This window comes from Agelaius tricolor, unplaced genomic scaffold (assembly GCF_023055355.1).
Source record: "Agelaius tricolor isolate 1412-34295 unplaced genomic scaffold, bAgeTri1.0.p SCAF_4, whole genome shotgun sequence".
NCBI lineage: Eukaryota > Metazoa > Chordata > Aves > Passeriformes > Icteridae > Agelaius > Agelaius tricolor.
The window spans coordinates 7,949,232-7,972,869 of NW_027269264.1; positions in this window are offsets into that span (position 1 = coordinate 7,949,232).

A 23,638-nucleotide genomic window follows, 5' to 3' on the forward strand; every position below is an offset into this window, starting at 1 on the left:
GACTGCTCTAGTCCTTCTGGGAGTGGATACATTAATGAGTGTTAAATAATAATATATTAATAATACTTCTAACAAACATTCTGGAAGGAAGTGGCGGAAGGAGGGAAGGAAGGAAGGAAGGAAGGAGCTTTTATTCATGATGTAGTCAATTCTATCTTGCAGTGCAAACATGTTTGCAAAGAAAAGAGGTGTTGTACAGAAGAAACAATCCTGCGTGGTATTCTGAAGGGTGCCTTTTACTCTCCTTGCTGTTTGACCTTCACTGCACTTGATCATTTATTTTCAGAATCAGAAGTGCTTCCTAAACATGGCTTTTCTTCTGTAACTCAAGTGTGTGTCATGTATTTTGAATAGCAAAGCACTTTCACCCTGCAGAAAGCAAATGCTTATTTAGACTATTCTGGCATTTGTGTGTAGCAAGGCACAAAAATAGAGGCATGTGATTTCAAATAGAGACAGTGTTTCAATGAGAGTGTCCCTGTGTGTTTATAAATGATATACAATGAATTGTGTATCCTCTGTTTATTATGATCTCCCTATCCTACTACTATGACAACAACTGAGAGTTATACAGGGACTGATTTTACATTTTACATAATTAGTTCTATGCTTAATGTAGCCAGTGTTTTTCTAGAACACACAATCTGATCATTAACAATGTATCACCAACTTTTTAAATCAGCAGCATTCCAAAACACTGAATAACTCCTTGGTGGAACAAGTAGCAAACCACTGGCTCCGAGGACCGAATAAGAAGTGGGGTGGGGGCGCCTGCTTTCTCGAAGCTGTTTATACAAAGGTCCTGCATGAATTGATGTCTATTCACACACAGTTTGCGGATGTATGTAAAAATTGTGCTCTTAGTAGTGTAAGTATTCAGAAAAGTGTACACTTTCTCAGCTTATGTCTGAGGCTCAGACTCGTTTAATTATGGCAAATTTTACCCTTTGAAACAGCCAAACTGCTTCTGAAAGTCTCCTAATGATATCAAAATTAAGCTGCTCAGGTTCTTTATTCTATAGAAGCATTTATCAGCAAGTCTTATATATATTTATATATATATATTTCTGAACTGAAGTGCTGTAAGTAGTTTGTTCTATCAAGTAGAAAACATCTATAAAAACTGTGCACAATGTTTCTGTCTTCAGAATTACTAGATTTAGTTGTTTATTACTTTTTTGCTTCATGTGTTTAAAAAAAAAAAAAAGTGTTCCTTAGGAGAACATCTTTAATGTATAAAAAGAGAGAAAGGAAGAAAATTTTTAAAAATTATTTAGATGATTTCTTAAGCAGTCTGATGCATTCACTCAATACCCCCAAACATGTCAGGCCCTTCCCTCCCCCGCCCCGCCCCTGCCCAATTTTAGAATGGCATAATACATATCTGGTTTTAGAACTAAAGAAACTCTGTTTAAAGTGGATGCCAAAATGCAAAATGTATGCTGTTAGAAACCAGAAGAGTGTCTTCCTGAACTTTTAGGAAATGAAAGGACTCCGCTCTCAGCAGCTTCCCTGTCAGGTCTGATATTCAGAACTCCTGATTCCATCTTCCCCCCCAACACTCCCCACCCAAAAGGAACAACCTTCCAGCTACAATTAGTGGCCAGCTTTTCGAGATAAAACCCAAAGGTTATGCATTTTCTTTCAAGCCTTAGTATCTCTACCAGTAATGTACTCACATCTGTCATGTTTGTCAATACACAGTGCTAAAGTGAAATTAGGCAGAAAATAGCTGTTTTAGCAAATTGCCTTGTCATCGGCCTTTCTCATGTCTGATGTGTATTCAGAGAGCCTTGGTTCCAGCAATGTCAGAAGGAAAGCTAAATTTTCTGATCTCCCTGGAAAAACACTTTCCTGTGAAGTTCCCCTTTGCTTAAGTAATATGTCTGAAAAGAAGACTTTATGATTAGCAGTAGCTGGCTGTCTGGACATAGCCTTTAGCTAAAACGTGTATGGGTTATTTAATGGGCGTTGGACATGGAAGGAGAGAAGTAGGAGGAGAGAAGAGCTGGTTGTTCAGGCGTGCTGAACCCTGTTGAATCCTCTGGCTGGAACTAAGTGGTCAGGGAATGGCAGTAAAAGCAGCAAATTGCGCTGGAAGAAAAATGTTTACCGGCTAGCACAGAGGGGAATTTTTAAATTTTTTTAATTTTTTTTTTTTTTTAAATGAAAGTGAAAAAATAAGAAATAAAGCAAGCGAAGAAGCGGCTGCCGCGCACGGAGTGGCTGGCAGGGCAGCGAACCGCGCGGCCCCGCCTCAGCACCACGGACAGCGGCGCGGCCCCGCCGCGTCTGCGGAGGGGCCGCCCCGGGGAAGGGGAACGTGCCCTTCCTGTCCTCAGGAAAGCACCTCCATATGTACGCGATACCAGTACACGTGCGCTTGGCACTCCCTCTCCAGCACTTCGGACAAATGGTTCTTGACTCGTGGTGCTCGGGTGCTGTCATGTGATTGGGTGTGTGTGTTGTGCCTGTGCGTTACTGAACCCCCGGGACTCTGCGGGTTCTTTTCCTAGGGGTAACCTTTGTTTGTTCCCATTCCTTTCACAAACAAACGGTGACATGCATGAGGGTCTCAGACCAAGTCTTGACACACACACTTCCCGGGACAAAACATACCTGCATGACCTTCAGTATGGGTATGCGATTGTTCTACCTACTCCTTCTCTGAGCCTCTCTTTGGTCATAAGATACAGACATTGTGGTAAACTACAGCAGTATGAACACTGCAGCTGAGGCTACTATATAATTTTCTATTCTATTACACAGCAATGTCTGAATTGTAATAAAAACTATTGGAAAAAGCAGTTAGCATTTAGGAGGGGAAAGGAAAGGGGGATGTTTCACTTTTTTTTTTTTCAATTGAGACTAAAAAGGTATCTCCGCAAAAGGTAACCACAACTCCTCAGATTTTCTACAGACAACTGTGGAATCTTTTTCTGGAAAAAAAAAGTAATACCTGAAAGAAGTTGTCTATTTATCTAAACTATTATATATTTACTCGTTTCCTACTGCGACCAGGAAAAGGCAGATTGCTGCTGCACCACAGCTGAGGTAGTTTCTTTTATTGAGGATTTGTATTTCCAGCAGTGTGAAATGCACATCTAATTGTAAAATAAGACTGTGTCACCTGCCAGTCAGTTGCTGCCATCAACCCCTTTTGTGCTTGGATCAAATTACTGCACAACAGAGAATGTGACAGCATCAGGGCACAGTGACAAAGCTGTAGTTTGCACAGAAAGAAGACCGAGGCCCAGAGAGACACTGCAGCTACAGAAACAGCTGTCTTATCAGCACACTGCAGAGATAGACATGGCTTAAGAGGTCCTCAACAGATAATGACTTGAATAGCTTTGCAATACGCCAAACTTCATGCTTGATAAGACAAGCCCAGCGTAAAGAGCAGCAGAGATCAAGCTCTATTCTATTTTATCTGTGCTGTAAATTAAGAAATTGAAATTCAGGTGGCACAGCAGCCAGCATGTTGCTGATAATCCAGTGAAGTAAACTGTCATTAGGATCTTTTCAGCAAGGAGAAATAGGTTTCTCTTACTTGATGCTGCTTTAATAAAAACACCCTAAAAAATCCCCACCCCCAATGCTGTCCCAGCAGTACCTGAACTGGGGTGGGGGCTCCTTGTCTCTTCCACTGTTGTGACACATCTTTGAGTCCCAGAACAAACCATCCATTTGGCTGTCAAGTTCTTTACAAAGGACAAAATACTTTCACTTTGAAACTGCAGCAGCTTATTTTCAATTCCCCATTTCCTCTGCGGGAGAAGGAACTGCACTGTGATTTTTAATACACAACAGTAAAGCTCACATGAAAGCACACAAGCTCAATTCTCTAGCAGACAATACAACCATGTGTTTGTGAGCACAGCTAAAAAAAAATTAATTGCCGCTGTGAAAAGAATCTGTAATGACCTTTGGAATTACTCACTTGAAAAAATATGAGCCATAGTACACACACTAATATATTCTATAGAGAAAAAAATCTTGTTTCAAACTGTGTTTTTAGTTTGATTAAAATATTATCAGATTAAAATATTATAGCTCCACTTTTTTCCAGCAGAAATACTTACTTTAGGCTGAGTTCAGTTTACCTTTGATCTGTGTTTTTTTGAAAAAAACTTTGTAGAAAATGCAATTAAAAGGAATATAACTGGAGCATAAGGTCACAGAGCATTATTTTCTAAAGAAGGGTTTGCTACATGCCCCTAATTCCTTGTGATCGGTTCTTGAAGAGCCAGAGTAACTGTATAGGCTTGTAAACCATTAAGTTACCTAATTTTAGCCACTAAGGCTACCTTTCCATCTTCTTCAAATAATAAGTTAAGACAAGATTAACTAGTCCTTAATGAAACACAAGGTACTTAAGCCAAGAGAAACCCAAACCTGAATAGAAACCTAAAGATTTACCACTCAGACTTGTTAAATGGAGGGCACAGTGGCAAGACTACTTCTATCCTCTGATAATATAACCACATGTATTTGGCCTTAGCCTGTCACTTAAACATATCTGATAGCATGAGCTATCAGTTACAAGGACCCAGAAGATGAGTCATTTATTTCATATATTAAAACAGTAAGCTTTCTCAGAGCCAAGAGGAAAGGCAGAATCAGGGGAGAAGAGATGCATCTTTGGCACATGCACTTTGTTAGATACAGCTTTTTGCTGGTCCCTGAGATCTGGTGGCTTTTCTAATCACGTGAGTAATGAGATGTGAGAAAGCGTTTGATGTGAGAAAGCATAAGGCACATGTGGATAAGGTCAAACCTGTTCAGTAACTTAGGTCCACTGTGCAGTTTCAGCACACGCAAATTACTGCCAAGTGGCTGTCCCTGAATGAAAAACACACTTAGTTTTTGAGAGGCACTTTAGAGTTCACAAGAAGGCAGGTTGTTTTGATAAAATTCACAAGCCAGAGAACTCAACTATAACAATTTGCCCTTGTACCTTCTAATTTGTGGGGAATATATAAACAGAGCCTGAAGTGATTGATACCCTTGCCAGCAAAACACTATGTAAATGTGAGGAGAAATAACCTTGTGTCAAAGAGACAATGAAAAGCAAGAATACAATCAATATTTTTAATGCTGCTTTTTATCCCAAAATAACAAGTTCTTTTTAAGTTCTCCAGTGAATCATCCCAAATACTGTCAATTCAGTTAGATTAAACTTCCACCATAAGTTTCTCCAAGAAAAAGATATATGTTATAAAGTAATTGTAATGAGCATATCCTCTTGTGGTATTAAAGCTACTGGAATATTGACTTAAAAGATGGATTTTACTTTTTTTTCAAGAGCCTGTGTCTGTTTTCATTTGTTGAGGTGGAAAGCACATATTACTCAAAGATAGCTTTTTTAGTATGCCAGCATATTTCCTGCTGACAGCACAGTGAAGCAATATAGTGGAAGTTGCTGCCATTATTTTACTGAAAAAGTCCTTCTAAATTCGTAAATTCCAAAGTGTTTGTATAATATGTGATTAGATCATTTTCAAATAATCAGATCACACAGGTAATAGATGGAATTTTTTTGACCTTGTAAAGCAAGTACTTAAATATATTCCACAGAATTTTAAGTATCAACTTCAATTTTTTGTTTTATTCAATTAAGCGAATGTGACTCCAGCTAGCGATAATGATTCAGTAAAGGTACACATTGTGTTCTGCGCTAACATATAAGGGCAGGATTTCAGAAAGTGTGTGAAACTAGCTTATCTCCCTGCTTCTCCAAATAAAGTTCATCTTTTTATAACACACACCTGCTATGATTGCTCACATGTGGGGAGTGAACAACTGTCAGCATGCTCTTGAGAAAGGAATATTAAAACTACTTTTTTCATAGCAATATGTTAAAGGCAGTTATCTCTTTGTTATGTGTACTCCATGCTTGCCATGTAAATGTACACAGTTTTTCATACTTTTCCTTTACATTTACATGTTACATGTTACTAATTTTTAATAAAGAAGTGGCTTAATATTCAAAAGATGTGGAATTTGCCAATTATTTCTTGCAATTATTAGATACAAAAAACAAATCACACTTTCAAAAAGGACTTTCCTTATGTTACTTATATCATCAATATCTTTCTTTGAACTATCAAGCTTGTAAGTATCTAAATAACTACTTTTTTTCTTTTTTTATATCAGAATTACTAAACTGTGGATGACACAGTGGTCTTTCACTGGTGCTGGCCTAGTTTTCTTTTCTTTAAGTGCTGGAGGTTTTGCTTCTTCTGTTTTACAACTCAGTTTTTCCATCAGATGTACTATGCATAGCTCTGTACTACTTTGATTCTGCTGGAGGTGAGTCATCAGCAAATCCAAATCATAAATGATTGTGTAGCTTTAAATATCTAAAAGGTTATTCAAACTAATAGTAGCATACTGCACTATGTCGTATGACTTAGTGGAACAAAATATGTCACAAAACTACAGCAAATTATTCTGATGTTGTCATGGACATACATCTCTTCTGAAAGTTCTTCTCTGTGTTTGGTCATCAGGTAATAAATATATGCCTTGCAGAACAGACATGAAGGTGCTATATTTCTTTTTGTTATTATTTTAGCAGAGATTTGGGAAAAAGAGAGACTAATGAGTCTTATTTCTGCTTCTTAGATAGAAAGAATCCTCCAAAATCAAGGCACTTTTTAACTGTAGTAGTAATGAATACTACTTTTAAGTAGTATTTTAAGAATAGTAAAGTACTCAATCATATTACTTAAGCAAGTTGCCAAGGTTCAAAGTTAGATATAAAGTTTATTTTCCCTCAGAGAAAAAGATTTTTGTATCATTTCCCACCACCAAAATGATGACAGTTCTAAATAATGTTTTTCCCTTTTTGTAATTTAAAATCAGTTGAATGTTTGGGAAAAAAAACCCAAAATCACATAAAACACCCAAAACATTAACACCACAGAAAAAAACACCCCAAAAAACACCACCAAAAAACCACAACAAGACAGAAATGGATCTCATGAGCTAAAAAAAACCTCTGAAGTACTAGACAAGTTCTCTACACATTTTTCTCCTGCTGTCAGTAAGCACTGAAACCAAGCAAATACAAGTCTGATGAGCAAAGCTATTTGCATTCTAGCATTTTTTTTTCAGACAAATTCAAGGACTCATTGTTAGTTTCATTTTGGTTTTGATCTTCCAGACCTCTAACTTCAAAGTGCCTTTCAGCATTTGGTTATTGATTTTCAATTTGCTTTTATTTGGTCCACATGGCACATGGTAATCCAGAATTAAGCTAGATACAACCTGCATTTTTTTGTGCATCCTTTCATAATTCTGATTTGGCCACTTAAAATGGTGAAATAGTAACTTATTGATAACTTTGGGCAACAAAAACCTGCACCAGGCACATAAATACACACCCACCAAATTCATCCTGGACAAGAAGGAAAAAAATTCTACACTTTAGGCACCATTATCAGACATAATCAATGATACTAAAGATTCACCTGTAAACTGCAGAATGTAAAACTACAATGAAGAATCTGCTTTTTATATTCAAATAGCAAAATACTGAAGGTGATTAAGGACCAGGATTAAATTTTCATGGTCTAGTAATGGCTCCTAATGATGGGAACTGGTTTGAAACAGTATTTTCATGATAGCATGATTTCCATAATCTTTCCCCTATCATGTCTATGTTATTTACTTCATCCCTTACAGAAAATGGAAGATACATTGTGAGACTAAAAGCTGATGTAAATCATGTGATATTTAACACAAAAGTGATAATAGTCACGTTATGGGTCAAGAAGCTGTAAAGTATCTTTTTGCTACTCAAATTTGCTTTGCAAACTTAAGATTTGCCTGCCTCCTTCAACTCACCTTTAACCACTTTTAAGTGGAACTTTTTTGTTTGTTTTTGGTTTTTTGGGGGTTTTGTTTGTGGTTTTTGTTGTTGTTTGGTTGGTTTTTTTTACTTTGGGGACAGGAAGAAAAAAGGAAATGAGTATTACAGAATGACTGGATATTGCTTTTTGATTATGGAAACCTACTGTTCTTCACAAAGATATGAGATCAACATTTCCAATCTGCATGAAAGAGGATGTAAGCAACAAATGCAATTAAGCCACAATTATTAAAAACGTTGTAAAAAGGCTTACTTAGCCTTTCCATCCTCCTCCTTTTTCATCTTTTCCCCTGCATGGAAAATCTTGAAATGGACAGGATTTATACCAGATGTATTCTACCTACATATAATCAGTGCTCCTAGCTGCTACACTGAGACAAAAGGAAAATATCAAGTTGCACTCAAATTATTTTAATTTTTTTTTGCTATAGTTCCTCCTTAATCCTTTTAAAGCATCCCTGTAACTGTCAATGAGCATATTCAGAGCCAGAATAAAATAACTGAATTGTGATAGTTATATCCATCTTCTCACTTTCTAACAGCCAGATTTGTGGCATTTATTTGCCTTCAAACAGGATCTTATTAGTTCTCCCAGTCTTTGTTTTATGTATTCAGATCCCCATGTTTCTTTAGCATGCTCAAACAGGCTAATATATTTTTGGTTTTTTTTATTTTAACTGGGTGTTTGAGGTCCTAACAGCCTACTATGCAAATGAGCATCATGGGCCATACAGATAGACTGTGTAATATGATGTTCAGACAGTCACTTATTCTGCAGTCTTTTCTGCTTGGAATTACTGCATTTTCCATGAAAGACTGAGACAGCTGAGACAGAGGGATCAACTATTTATTGCTTGTACCTGTGTAGAATCACCATAGGTTCTACAGAGTACGCATTAAGATATATAGTGCATACATATCTTAAGAAAATCAATATTTAATTGCATGCTTTGATGAAGATGGTTTACTGAAGAACTGTAAATGAAGCCCATTTCCACAACAAGGATAAAAAGGCTAGTAAAGTCATAAGCATTAAAAAGTTTCTCATTAGAGCCTGTTCTACAGCACCACCACCTAGTTTGCCATAAATTGGTGTTAAATTGTGGCAATGCTGTAACACCCAGTGCCAGGAAGGTGTGGGCAGAAAACAAACAACAGTAAGTGAGAGAAAACAGAGGTATTAAGAAATAAGAAAAGGAGTCAAGAAAGTATTTTAGGCTGTACTTATTCAAATTGGGAAAGACTGCCTTTTTAATACACAAGAAAGGAAGAAACAGAGAATCTGGACATATAAGGAGACATATAGCAAATAAAAAAAAAAAAAAAAAGACCCATTACCCCATTATCCCATTTAAGCTTGGGAGAGGAGGTGGGGAAGCAACAAATGAATTCAGAACATATCCTTTTCACTCTCCAAAACCAGCATTTTCTCCTAGAACTTAATGCTTCCACAGGGATGCTCTTCTTGCATCTCCACAGCACATTAAGAGCAATTGAACAGATGCTGTTTGGAGACATCACCTCTAACATCTCTCTCCAGTCCACAAGGCTATGTCTTTCCTCATTCTTGATAAGATTGACACAAGGAGAAACAAGGTTATTAAAAACTACAGAGCTGGGTTTAGTCTTTATATAATTGTTGCTTCTCCCAGCTCTGATTGTAAAGTGCTGATTCAGCCGTAGCCCAGTACTGTCTTGATTAGTCAAATGCTTTTGGACAGAAAGAAAACTTAACTACAGAATTTTTATGTTTTTTTATTTTTCTTTAAAAACCAAGTTACAGCTCCAGAAGATGTTTGTATAGACTAAATGCGTGGACAGAATGTGTTGTTCTTTGCATTTAGTTTTGTTGCTGCTGTGAAAAATGGCTTTCTTAATTTCCATTTGGGTAAGATGTAGGGGTAGTGATGTAGAGCTGTAACACTGTGGAGACTTCAATATATAGTTTGCTCTCTTTGTTACGGTAATCTTACTGAAATAAATGGAAATTTTTATAGCAGGTGGAGTCAAACAGGTAGAACAATTCTCATCTATTTAACTGCAAAGAATTTCTATTGCTTAACACATGTACCTTATGCATGTATCATTTTGCCTGAGTTAATTTTTGTACTGTATGTAAGAACTGTTCTCAAATGGACTGGCAATGTACATCAAATGTACCACCTTCTTAAAGCTGCAGTTTCATATGAGAAATAAGTATTATTGTTGCTTTAGGAAGTGTTTTAGTAATCATAAGAAAATTGCTCTGATGTAAAATGTAATAAAGCTGGTTTTAAATTTATAGAGTAGCAACAGTTATTTCCATTAGTTACTCTGACATTATATACCATAGAACATCTCTTTTATTCTTACTATGCTGCCTTTAGGTTACAGAGGAAAGAAGAATTCCCTCTATCTTACATTGTTTAACTCCTATTATGCCAAGAATTTTCAGTTAAGCTTTTTCATCTTTCCTTCTTTGGTTTCAATATTATTATTTAGAGTAGACTTTCATTTCCTCTGTTTTGCTTTCTTTTTTTTTTGATTCACAGAACTCTGCAAAAAATACCTGAGAATAAAGATACCATATTTTATAATAAACCTTCCTTCTTAACATACCCAGTCAATTTATATTCATAGCCTTTAAGTACTGAGGCACTATTTTCACAATTTCTTTTAACATCACTGATAATTTATTAGTGTTTACTGCTTCTGTAAGAATGTTTTGTAGTTCTGCAAATTTTAGTTCCAAATTAAACAAGGAAATCACACCAGAAGCAGACAATGCAGGGATAAGATCAAATATCCACCACTGAGAAAACAAAAACCTGAAAAACAATTAAAAAAAAAAGACAAATAAAAATTACAGTTGTTTTCCATCCTATTGAGGTAATCCTAACATGCAAAATTGTAGTTTTCAATTAATTATGAAATATTCTGCTTTTGAACAGTTTTCTTTCATGCTTAATTTGCATATGTTTTCAATACCTTCCACATTAATTTGGCTAAAAATGCTTACTCTGAATGATAACATAACAAGAAGGAAACATAAGCAAGTATTAAAAGAAGATGCCTAAATAGTTCTTCAGCTGCAAATTATAAGAGCACTTTGCTACTAGAAGTATGTAGTGTGGCCAGCTTGCAAAGAGGACTCTGAAGTACCATTTGCCATTGTGAAAATGCACTGTCTGCAAAGAGTTTGGTGTTTGATCAGAGTGATATGGCAGAATGCACATTGTTACGCTGCAAAACCACTACTGCAGAAACACACCTTGAACAGTTTAGGAAGTAGATATGCAATTAAGCTACCTTAGGAAAGGTAATAAATTTAGAACCTAGATGTAGTGCTTTGTTTAATAAACCATTTATAAAAAGAATTAATACAATATTCTCTACAATCTACAAGCTGTAACCTCCTGCTCCTTTCCTCATTAAGTGCAGGACATTTTGCAAATACAAATTTGGATTACCAGCAACTGGAAAACTAAGATCTAAATACACTTTTAGTTCTATTTAATATAAATGCATATTAAGCAAGAGAGGATAAAGAGCAAAGCAAAACAGTTAAAACATGAAGACAGGATTCACAGATCAGGATTTCCTGACCCATGTCATTCTGCGCTGAGCTCTGATTTTTAGGCAGTGGTGACATGATAAACTCTTGCTAAACTCTTACATTAGCTGCTTTTAAGATCAGTCACCTATTCTTTATTTGCCTTATGGATAGGACTGATCTCAGTGTCACTGTTTCTCTTCTTCCCATTTCATTTTCCTGCAGAAGGAAATACACTGCTGCAGCATCTGGAATCCTACTGCCAGAGCGTGAGGAAGGAGGAAAACAGCTCAGGTCGAACAAAACTTGTCCTTAAACAACAGAAATGCAGACAAATGTAGATGCAGTATCAAACCTTTGGGGGAAGTAAATAATGTTTTCATTTGAAAGCAGTTTTCAAAAGGAAATGCATCTCTGCTATCACTCAGTCAGTGTTTGAATATGTAGGTTTATAAAACCCATTCCGGGTCTGCATGTGACAGGGGCACAATGATCCTTCCAGAGCAGACCTCACTGTTGTGGCTCCTGGAATAGATGGGAAGCTTGATCTGGTTCTAAGACACTCTAGTTGGAGATGAAAATGCCCCAGAACTGCTGGCCATACTGAACACAGCTGCTTGGGATTGAAAGGGAAAGCTCTGTTCCCGGCAGTCTGCTGCCTGGGGTCTGGGATTGTACCTTCTGCCTTTTGGTCTCAAGGAGATGTGGATTACACTGCTGATGCGAACAAGGCACTGTGAGTTCAGAAGACTTCATGAGTTTAGAAGACTCCCCATGCTTTACCAACAAAACTGCAATCAGTGGATGTTACAGCTCTGTTCTATCTGAAAGGGCTTTTTTTTCCCCCCTCCAGTCTCTAGGCCATGCAATTTTTCTCTCAGATTGTGCTACTATAGCCAAAACTCTGTAACATTCTGGATAAGGTAGAAAGGCATGGGTTGACAGAAGTTTTGCTTCCATAATTGATAAAAAGAACTTTCTGGTAATTGGCTGAGTTTAACCTCTGCTCTCATATAGGTTTTTAAATTTAAGAAATGAAAACCCAAATTAATCCCTTTTTGAATTTGTACTTCTTTTCCTTGTCATCTCCTTTGCATAAATGTGACCTGTGGGAGATCAGAATTGTGAAAGATTCTTGCTTTCTTTGATGAAAGATCTATGTTTTAAGACAGCTGCTGCAGTTTGTCTTTAAAGAAACTGATGATGGAACTGTTTTTGCACCAGCCCCCTTGAGTGGTAAACTGTGATTTATACAGAGACACTGTCACTGATTGCCTGCATAAACAAAGCAGCAGAGGACAAATGGCAACACATATGGTCAGACTTCTTCCTGTAAACTGCAGGAATCAAACTTCAGAGAGCAGGTAGGAAAAAACCCAGCAACACTACTTACATTTGTAAGATAAGGAAAACACCAGAAGATACCTGCAAAAATATAAATATTGAGGTTTTCAACCAATTGTGTGAACTAAAGAACTGTCTGTAGACAGACAGTTCCATTTCTACATCTTGAGAAGCCTCTGAGTCTTTTCATCCCTGTTTATGCCAGTGCTCATGAACTGACAGATATCACAGCATCTTGTTGCAATTCACAGGGATTCATTTCCCTCCAGCATTGATCTTCACTGCAAAACTTCTCCATGAATGTTTTTAAACTGGAATTAAACTAAAATTTACTGCTGAAACAAACTCTAGAGAAAACTTCTGGTTTAGCCCAGCTCATTCCAAACGTCACTAGGGCTAACTTCATTACTGTCTGTGTCAGTGCCTGTTCCAAGCTCCTTTCTTCCTCTCCCGTGTTCCTGCTTACTCTTACTTCTCACTTCTTGCAGAGCTGACAGACAAGAAAATACCTTGCAAAATCGCTGTCCATCTGTATTTTGTCCTCCAGAAATTGTCCCAGGCAGAGCAGAACTCACAGCAACTTCTCTGGCCTCTAGCATTGTATTTCAAGCTGACATGAAGGGTCTGGTCTTCCAGTTGGCACCCCTATTACAGTACTGGCTACATCTTAGTGTTTGAAAAGCCTTCTGCTTTAACACCTCCTGTTATCTCAGTAAAGTGATGTTTAAATAACTGAACTGGCTTCAATGAACTGCAGTTGCCATTTTTCTTCTTCTTAGTGAGAAAAAATGGAGATAATTATGAAGTGGATGAGCAGGTTTAATGAAAGCTGGTTTCTTTTGGTATATTCCTGAAGCGGCAATCATCATCTGTTTGGCTTTTGAAGAGCAACAATTATAATCACTCAAAATCCCAAGGGGAACAAAAATAGAACTTAAATTAGCATATAAAATATACAGCTGGATTGGGCAAGCCTATAAAAGTCTGGAAAAATCATTCTAATTTGAAAGCTATTCAAAATTACAAACAAAATGAGTACAAGCGTATTTCACATGTTTCTTCCTTTCTTTCCCATTTTGAAGTACTAACATAACATTTATAGGATTTTCCTAAAACATGAAATGAAAACCCATTGCCAAGAAAGAAAGCAAGTAAAAATAGGCTAAAGGTGCATTTTTTAAATAATAGATAAACTTAAGCATTATAACTTAATTTTAGCGTATTTATCTCCCAAAGTTCTGATATAACTGTATTGCAAAGTCATGTGCAATGACTTTCCAGAGCTGGAAAATAAAAATATAGCTGAGACAGCCAGTTAAACATCTCAGCTTTATCAGACAACTGAACAATGATAATACTTAAAAGAAACTAACAACAAATGAGAAAAAGAAGTTGCAAAAATTTACACTATCCATGAAGCTTTCAGTGATCATTTTGTACGGTCATTTTATAGTTAACAGAAATTCAGCAATGAGTAAGAAAATTATTTTCCTAATGCTGCAATGTCCACATTTTGAAGTTAAGTAGTAATATTACCTTCTGTAAATTAATCTTCATTTCAGTAAACTGTGAACCCAAAGATGGAATTGCTTTTTTAATACTACTGAATATTTATTAGTTTTAGTAATTTTGAATTGAAATACCAGATCTAGTTATTCTCAGTCAAGGTTAAATAAGAGTATGCAGCTTACAAAATGGGATTAAAAAAAAAAAGAAACAAAACAAAAGAGCTACTTCTAAAAATTTATTGTGGACATGAATATGAGGAATTTGGATGGCTTACTACCTATAATACTACCAGTACTTGAAATATCTCCTGAAAAGACACTGTCTTGCAGACTTATATTCATACAGTAGGGTCTGATTTTCATGCCTCTAGTACAAAATACATTGCTTGCCCTTGGTTAGAAGATTCTACATGCTTAGAAATTTTGAAACCATAACCAAGCAGGTCTTGGAGGCACAACTTTTAATTTCACAAGGAGATCTCTGAAATCATAATTAAAAAAAATTAAATTAGAGGTTGCAAGACTTATCTTCTACTATATTGTACACAAGAATATTTAAAGATGCCATGTGAAAGTCCTGGTTAAATTTATTTTCCTGCATTGCTCAGTCCTGTGATCAGTATCTTGAAAAAAGTCTGCCCCCTTTCCCACTGCAATTTTCTATTCTTCCTATCAACCCCACAATTTCCAATAATTTTATTGTTCTATTACCATCAAATAGGTATCTGTTTTTCTATGTGTTACTGTGATTGAGTAAGCATGCCTTCAGACATTGAGCTTCCTGAACACCGTGTTAAAGCCAAAAATTACAGCACACTTACTCATCCTCTCTTTTGCTTTAAGGTAATACCAGAGAAGGCCCAGCAGGTTTTTTTGACAGTCTTCCCAAGCCATCTGTTTCATATGCTGCATGTTTTGAACAACATAGTGTGTGCCATGGAATGTAAAAACTCATCACAGCATATTCAGTTTAATGTGAAATCCAGTGGTCATTTACTTTTAAAGAAATTATGACTGACAGTGGGACACTAGTCAGGGAGCTTATTTTGTTTCTGTCTCTCCCTCTCCCCTCCCAAACTGGCCGTCTAATTTTTTTTTTAATTAAATTTTTAATATATTTATTAATATGTTAAGATATTTTAATGCTATATTTCAACACTTCAATTTACATCATCTGGATTAAATATCCAAATCTGATTTAATGAACACTTCATAACTAGAAAGACAAAGTGAACTTAACAAGCATTAAAATCTTATAGCTCAGAATCAAAACCTCGATTCACTGATATAAAAATAACAGCCTGTACTTCCCATGTCTCAATGCCCACTCCTGCCACTTTGTTTATAAATTATCACTTCTGCAGATTGTCTGACTGGTCAGTAGGGCTACAGGAACAAGGAAGTGTAAAGTCATGCCTAGAGGGAATAACCAGCTTTCCTTTAGACCATGTTGACCCCAGCAGCTATGACACATTGTAGAAAAAGTGGCCACTGAAGCAGCAAACACTTTTTACACATTAAATTGTGCTCTTGGGGGAAAATAAAAGTGCTTCAAATGGTAATATTTATAGATTTGTTCTTATGCTGAGGCCATATGTGGCCATTACCTCTTGGTACTGATAATGACATCGAGTATTTAGATCTCATACTTTAAAAAAAAAGCAGTTCTCAGAAATGTGCCAATTTTGCACTTCTGCGGCCACAGATACAGCTGAGCGTGAGGATTTAATTTCTAGAAGAGAAGTCAGTCTTAACTCTTTGACTGAACATAAACATCAGGTGAACAGGGAAGGGATTCCAAGACAAGCACAGCATCACAACACTCCCAACAGACTGATCAACACCTTCTGCATTTTACAGAAACAACTTGTCTAGCCACAATAACTACTTGCTGACTACTCAGTAGAGTATCATCCTGATTTTTATATCTACAATTACTAATCCATACAGCTCTATTTATGCTGAGCTAGACTAGGCTGACATTTTTGTCACCATGGCACCAAAACAACACCCAGTGCCAGTAACAAAAATTGTGAAGCGAACTTCCAAGAAAAACATAGCTCTCGTGAATCCCACTCCACCACCTAAATGCTTTCATTTCAATACAGATTCTCCTTCACAGACACTTGAGTACATTTTCTTCTATTGACAGAGGTTTCTGAATGCCTGACATTTGAAGTACTGATCATAATGTCACAAAAACATGAAAAACCAAAAGTTTCAAGCATTGAGGTTTTAGAAGACTTGGTGGCTTAAAGCCCATAAGTATATATTATAATGTGTTTTGCACTCCCATGGTGCTTGAAGGTTTTAATTTCAAGGACTAGGTAAAATTAAAAATGTTTAATTCTCTGTAGTAAATATGTGGCATGTGTCTCTGGAAGTGTATCCACCAATACCCTGTCATAAATAGAGAATGGAAGCACACTCATGATGTACCTCCAGTACTTCTAAAGAGAATCAAAGATATATGCATTTCTCTAAGACCATGTCTAAAGCTGTGTGGGTCTTTTTGGTTTGGGTTTTTTTTTTTGGTTTTTTTTTTTTTCAGGCATGCAGATTTATTTTCAGGATTTGGGTCAACAGCTTTCCTTATATGAATCACCAAACATTTAGGTTAGGAAAATTAGGCTCTAATAATATTTGTCTAAAAAGACCCAGATACCTCCTAAACAAAGCAACATGATTTCTTTTTAAAATACTTTTATTTTCCTGCATGTGAAATCTTAGAATGTGGTACTCTTAAGCATGCAGTTAACTAAGCGTAAAATATGTAAAGTGCTGCAGTGACTTCATCACTGAAGCTGAGATAAATTTTAAATGATTCTCACACCTTTAACTAATAGACATCTGCACTATTTGAAGATGAAAACCCCCCAAACCACTGCAATCTTATTTTTCTATTACTTTCAATCTCTTCTGTAAAAATAGACAAAGCAATGCCATTCAGAACTTTGCCTCCCAAAATTTCAAACTCTCTTCTGAGGAGAACCATTACTGAAAATTAGTGCTTGAACTAGCAAATAGTTCAACATGAACTCATGCTTTGATTATACATAATCTGCAAAACAGAAACTTTCAAAGTATTACAGATCAAGACTTCATGAAGTTATACAAAATATTTGGCAGAAATGAAAGAATTTAAACTCATCTTGGTTTTATTTTTAATTATATTAAGGTATTAAAACAAGAGGTTCTTGCCACCTTGTTTTGTTAAGTTTCAAACATGAAACTATTGCTGTAATTAATTATTCTAACAGAACAAGTATCAATGTCTTCTGTACATTTTTGGTACTTGGCATCTAGCAACTGACAGGGGCTTTCAGAATTATAGGTGGTTTGGGAAGGAAATAATCCCAAAGAATTATTTAGAAAGTCCTGAGGAAGCAGAAGAGGATGACCAAGAAGCTCCAGAAAATCACCTTTACCATAAATTTTCAAGAAATTCTTTCCTATTTGATGTAGTTCTGGTACTTTTACTGATGCCCTTCAATTTTAACCCTCATTTTTCACACTAAGGCTGGACTTTGAAGTTAGGAAGTGTGACATCAGAATAATTTAAACTCATTTCCTACTTGTCTGCTCTAAGGTGTGTACATGGTCTTCCCAATCCACCCTTAGTAATTTTGCACAGGAAGTCTCTGTGTACATTTTGCTCACAGTCACTGCTCTGATTTTCAGTTCCAGTTTCATCAGAACATCCCTCCATGCATTCTTCAGGAAGGTAGCATACACAATGTGTTTGCACAAGCATGCAGACTTTTTTCCCTAGGTATTTCTAATTATTAAGGAAAATAAAGCCTTTCCTCTACAATCATCTACTCAGACAAACACATTCTTAGCCACTGCCACGCAAGGTAAATCTATCAAATATTGCATCCACAAGTCTTCTAGTTTTCTTGATTGCCAATCTTTTTCAACAGTTTTGATTAAGTTTGACCTACAGCATTCTTAGATTTCTTGGATGATTTTTTTGTTTTGCTTGTTTGTTTCGTGGTGTTTTGGAGTTTTGGTTTGTTTTTTTTTTTTTTACATCAAGGGTCACTAATACATAACCTGTGACATCTCCATAAAGAGATCCAGGTGAGGGTAAATGAAGGTACTGCTTATGCCTCTACACTGTGAGCAAGTGGGTGAGCTCTGGGCAGAGAGCACCAAAGGGTGGCAGCTGCCGCCGTGCCTGAGAGCATCTGTGTGAGAGGTGATATGGAAACAGACTAACCACGGGCACAGGTAAACCTATCTACCCCCTACCCAGGAACTTGATGACGTTTGTGGAGAATATATGCCAGAAAAGTGAGTCCCCTTCTAGTTATTTGAATTTTCTGACAAATTCAGCATCCTCTCCTGCCAATGCTCACCACTTTTCTCCTACTTAGTGCTTAAAATAACAAAAATAAAAGGTGAGCCATTAGTGAAGGCATAAAAGTTATAAATAGTTACAGCACTTAAATTATGTGTCATTGCTATAAAAGAAGAATATTACTAAATGTAATATTAGAAGGGGGGAGAAACAGCCTTTATTATAGGAAGAAAAGAAATACAAGTTTCTGGCTACAGAAATACATGTATGGTTTACCACCTGTAGTTTCTTAGAAGAGTTCAGCTAACTGCAACCAGTTCAGGATAAAACTGTGCAGAAGTTACTAATCCTAACGAATATGAAACTGAATATACTCATATATTTTATGGATTATTGACTTTTCCAGAGGAAGAAAAGTATTTTTGAACAGAAGATTCTGCAAAATAATTCTGCAATACATCAAGGTTTTTGTGGAAAATATCCATCTGAACATTACTGCCTTTGGATAGAAAACATTAAAATATAAAATAAACCAAAACCTTGTTTAATAAATATTAATGATTATAGGAAAAAATCAACCCTGACTATAGCTACAGCTATGAAGTTTGCAGTTTGAACTCTTCTCAGCAAGGGCAGACTTCATTTTTTCTCACTTTCTTTTACTCTGTTAGACTCACTTTAGAGTGCATCACTTTAGGCTACAGGTAAATTCTGGTCCTTTCAACAACACTCAATAGCCTAAAAGTGTCATCAGAAAAGTGACTAGATTTAAAACTGATGAAAATTATCTGTATTGCTTTAAGTAATGCTGAAGTTAAGTAATACTTACTGCTACTTCCCTTATTCTATTATTCTGATATCCACAGAATGAGGTCGGCGCAAGGTAACTATTACTGTCTACCACGCGACGTAAATTCTCACCTACTGCTGAATGTCGCAATGAGCACGATTACCTACGGTAATCGTGAAGCGAGGAAACTTGCTGTTTCTTTAGAAAACAGCAGCTCTGAGCATCCACCCCCTCTAACAGGCTCGAGCAGCTCTAAGCATCCACCTCTTAAGAAAGTTAGATCGATTTGATGGATTAAATAAATAAATAAATGCAAAATGAGCCCTCTCAGCGCAACGCCCGGCTTCTCATTCTGAGTGCTCCCCAGGAGGGAGGCGGGGTTCTCGGCCGCGCTCATCCCTCCTCAGCGCGCACCCCGGGCGCAGCTCTCGGGCGCCCGTCCCGCAGCAGCTCCGCGCCAAGGGCAGCGGCCGCAGACAAGGGCGCCTGCAGGCGGCTCTTGACCGGCCCGGCCCGGCCCGGCCCGCCCTCCTCTGCCCCTCTCTGTCCCGCCCTGCCCTGCCCGCCGCGGGGGGAGCGCGCCCGCCGCACGCCCGCGCCTCCCCCGCCTGCACCTCCGCTAGGCACGAGGAGGTTTATGTTACGTGCGAGAATTTTCTCCTCCTCCCGCCCCCACCGACAGTGCCTGCTGCCTTCTGTTTTTTTCTTTTTTTGAACCCCGATTCCAGAAGAAATTGCAATAATTAAAAAAAAAAAAAAACTAAAAAACCAAACCAAAACAAACGAACAACAACAACAAAAAAAAAAAAAAAAACACAAAAGCAAAAACCCAAAAAACTTACCATTCAGACCTCATAGTGCTTTGTCATAGGCTTAAGAAAAACCCCCCAGACAGATACAGACACAAAAGCACGCGCGTATTAATGCGTTTTCTAAACATTTGTGCCAGCGTCACATAGGGGATGGGGGGAACTGCCTGCGCTGCGGAGTGCACCTAGAAATCAGCGCACAAAAGGAGGGCGAGCCACGCAGCCCGCACCAAACGCTGCTCTCCCCCCCTACCGCCCCTCCAGACCACGCTAGAACAGCAAGACAGGTGGGTGGAGAAGCGTGGGTAGAGGGGAGGGACCCACGCTCCCATCCGACTGCGCGAAACACCCTCCTTAAAAAAAAAAAAAAAAAAAAAAAAAAAAGAAGAAAAAAAAAAGAGCTCTCTGGCGTGCGGGGTAAGGGGCGGAGGTGGAGCCCTGGAGACGACGCTGTCGGAGCCCGCACCTGGTGTTCCCGCACCGCCGTCGGCACGCAGGTCCCACCCGCCCAGCGTGCAGCCCGCCGCCGTCTGCACCGCGTCCCCTGACCTTGGCCACCCGTGCCATCCTCCTGGCTCCCTCCCGGCCTCTGCCCGGAACTGCTGCCCTGCGCCAGGCCGTGTGGCCGGGGAGGCCGGAGGTGTAACAGTTCTGTGAGTACAGTCAAAGACGTCTCTCCAGGAGGATGCTGCTGGTGCCTGTTTGGCAAGGGAGGTTTCTCACTGTCAAACGCCACTGTGGATTACTGACAGTCAAGGTGCACATCCAAACCATAAACTACCGTATCTGCAAAACACCCTTCTCTGTGGTGAGTGTTTTTTCCTCCCCTGACATCACTGATTCAGCCTGATTTCCTTCTGATTTCACTCTGATTCAGTATGTTAGTTCAGATGACATTGAGCCATGGAGCCCATGGCTGTAGGCACCTTTGGCTGGAAAATATTTCCTCCTCTTCTATCTTCCCTGCATATCATGAACTGATGCTACTGCCTCCTCCTCCTCCTTTGCTCAACAACATCCCCTCAGGCTCCTGGGCTGTCCAGCTGAGGAGCTGAGCTTCTCTGTAGTCATAAATCCCAGTCCTGGCACAAGGGCACATTTCATTCCTTAGGCTTATGGCATGAGTTTAGATAAATCAAAAGGAGTTTAAATTCTTGGAAGTCCTTTATTTACCCTAGCTCATCTTCTGTCTGCTGTTTTCCCACCTATAATAGGCACCACAAATGCACTGTTATTGACCTTGCTGAGATCCTTGAATTTATAGAAAAATAAGAAATTACAGTTTGCTTTTATTATTTGCATTTCTTTACGTTTGAGCTGAAGAGAGCATAAAAAATACCTCAAACATTTTATTTCTAAAAATTATATACAAACAATGAATACTTAAAAGATAGAATTATTCTCATGCATAAAGATATATACAATGCACAAGCTGTACGAAAACCATGAGAGAGAACTCAGGTTTTGGACCCCAGTTTTTCTGGAGAACCTGAGAGATGAGAGTCAAGTCTAATATTTTCCAAGTAAGTCATTGTGCTGGTCTCTATGGACAGAGAGGTGGATGTTTGTGTTTGGAGGAAGGCTCATTCCACCCATAGCACATGGAAATGATGGTCTGCTCTTGCACAAAGGCTCATTTTTGAAGGCAAAATAACAGGGGGTGAGAGCTTGCCATTAAATGTCAGGAGGAAAAAAGGCCTCAACTAAGTTCCTAAGCATTTTGGTGGTCACAAAGTTGTTGTGTTCAGTGTTAGGTGTTTGTAGAGGGACATTGGAAAGAAGATAATAGTTCATGATAGAAGAAATTATAAAAACATTTTAAAAAGGAAGTTATTTTGAGCAATACTATCCTTTTTAATTTTTTTAATTAGAAAGTGTATACTGGGCATACACTTTTGAGTATTTGCTCCAAAAGACCATCTAAGCAAAGGTCCTGTAGTAAGAGCAAGGACAAATACTTTTTGAAAATTTTGAAAGCCATATTCTTCTCTGCCTATTTCATAATGTCCCTAATCTCTCTGCAGCTTTTACAAGAGCTTTGCTTCATTACTGTTATGTGCTGTTAGCTAGTGAAATCCAGGGAGACTTCAGTGTACCCTCTGGTGGGTGTTGAATTGAAAGTATCTTTTATTTAGTTTGTTCTTAGATTCCCTTGTGCCTTCCTATCCTGCTTCTATGTTCAACCAGTTTTAAGTTACTGAAGACAGCAGGAAAAGTTGGAAATTTAGTGATTTAGTGATTTATCCTCAATATTGTCTGGAATTTGAGGAGATCAGGATGACCGCATCTTTTAAAAAAGGAAACCTTTACACTGACAAGATTTCTGTCCCTCAAAAATGTAGACAGTGAAAAAAAATAATTAATGTAGAACATTATAGTAGATGGTAAAGATTTCTCTTTACTTAGCCTACTGATATATTGATAAATCTGTTCAGAATAAAAGTAATAATAATAATAGCAGCATGTTTATTACCGTGGATTTATCTAAATTTCTGACTGAGAGCCTTTTTTCTTCTTATTGGAGGTTGCTCTAGTTCACCTCCTTTTCTGGGTTTTATACCAGTTTACATGTAGCTGAACCTGATTGAAGTATGGATATAAGGTTTCATCTCTTGAGTCATTACAGTGTCTTATTATGAAATACTTCAAAGCCAAAATTCTTCTAAAAAAATGCATCTGCCATTTGCATATCTGTCTTCATGGTTTCAACAGATTTTGTGCTCTCACAATCTGTGGTTTTGGGTCGATGTTATTTATGTAACATATGACAAACAAAGAACAATTAGTTTCTCATTAGCTGCTAGGCAAATGTCATGCCCTCAGATTTTAATCAGCCAATGCAAATATCATCCAAATATAATCCATTTGCTATGTTTTTCTTATTATATCCTCTAAAAAAAGGGCTAAGATTTTTATTTCAGTACATGTATATTAACTTATTTTTAGATCTAACTTGCTGAGAATCTATTGTTTCTGTTGATACTCAAGTGTTTTATTTTATTAATACAATTTAAATAAATAAATAAATATCTAGATAAGCATTATTGTTCAGTCTGGATTTGGGTAGAAATACGTCTTCATTCTGAAGTCTGGAAAGTGAATATTAGCAATTTATAAATGTTTGGTCTTGGCTTTCTGCCAAGATGAGATGACTTAGGCTTTTTGCTTTATATATCTCTCAGTAATTCATGTGATGTTGATTTACCATCCCCAGTGTAGCTGAACTGCTCACTTGAGTTATTGGCACACCTGTGGCAGAAAAGGATGTGTGTTTCTTAAATGAAACGACAGGGGTTGTGTTGTTTCTTTCTGTCTTTCATTTTGGGATCTATGTAAGCAGTTTCAAATTTTCTCTTCTGCCTTGGGGTCACGACATCCTTAGGTACCATCTGGAAAATGGAGTCAGAATAAAATATGTATTTTTTTTATTAGTAAATTGCTATTGTAAACACAGAGGTACTCAACCTTTAGCA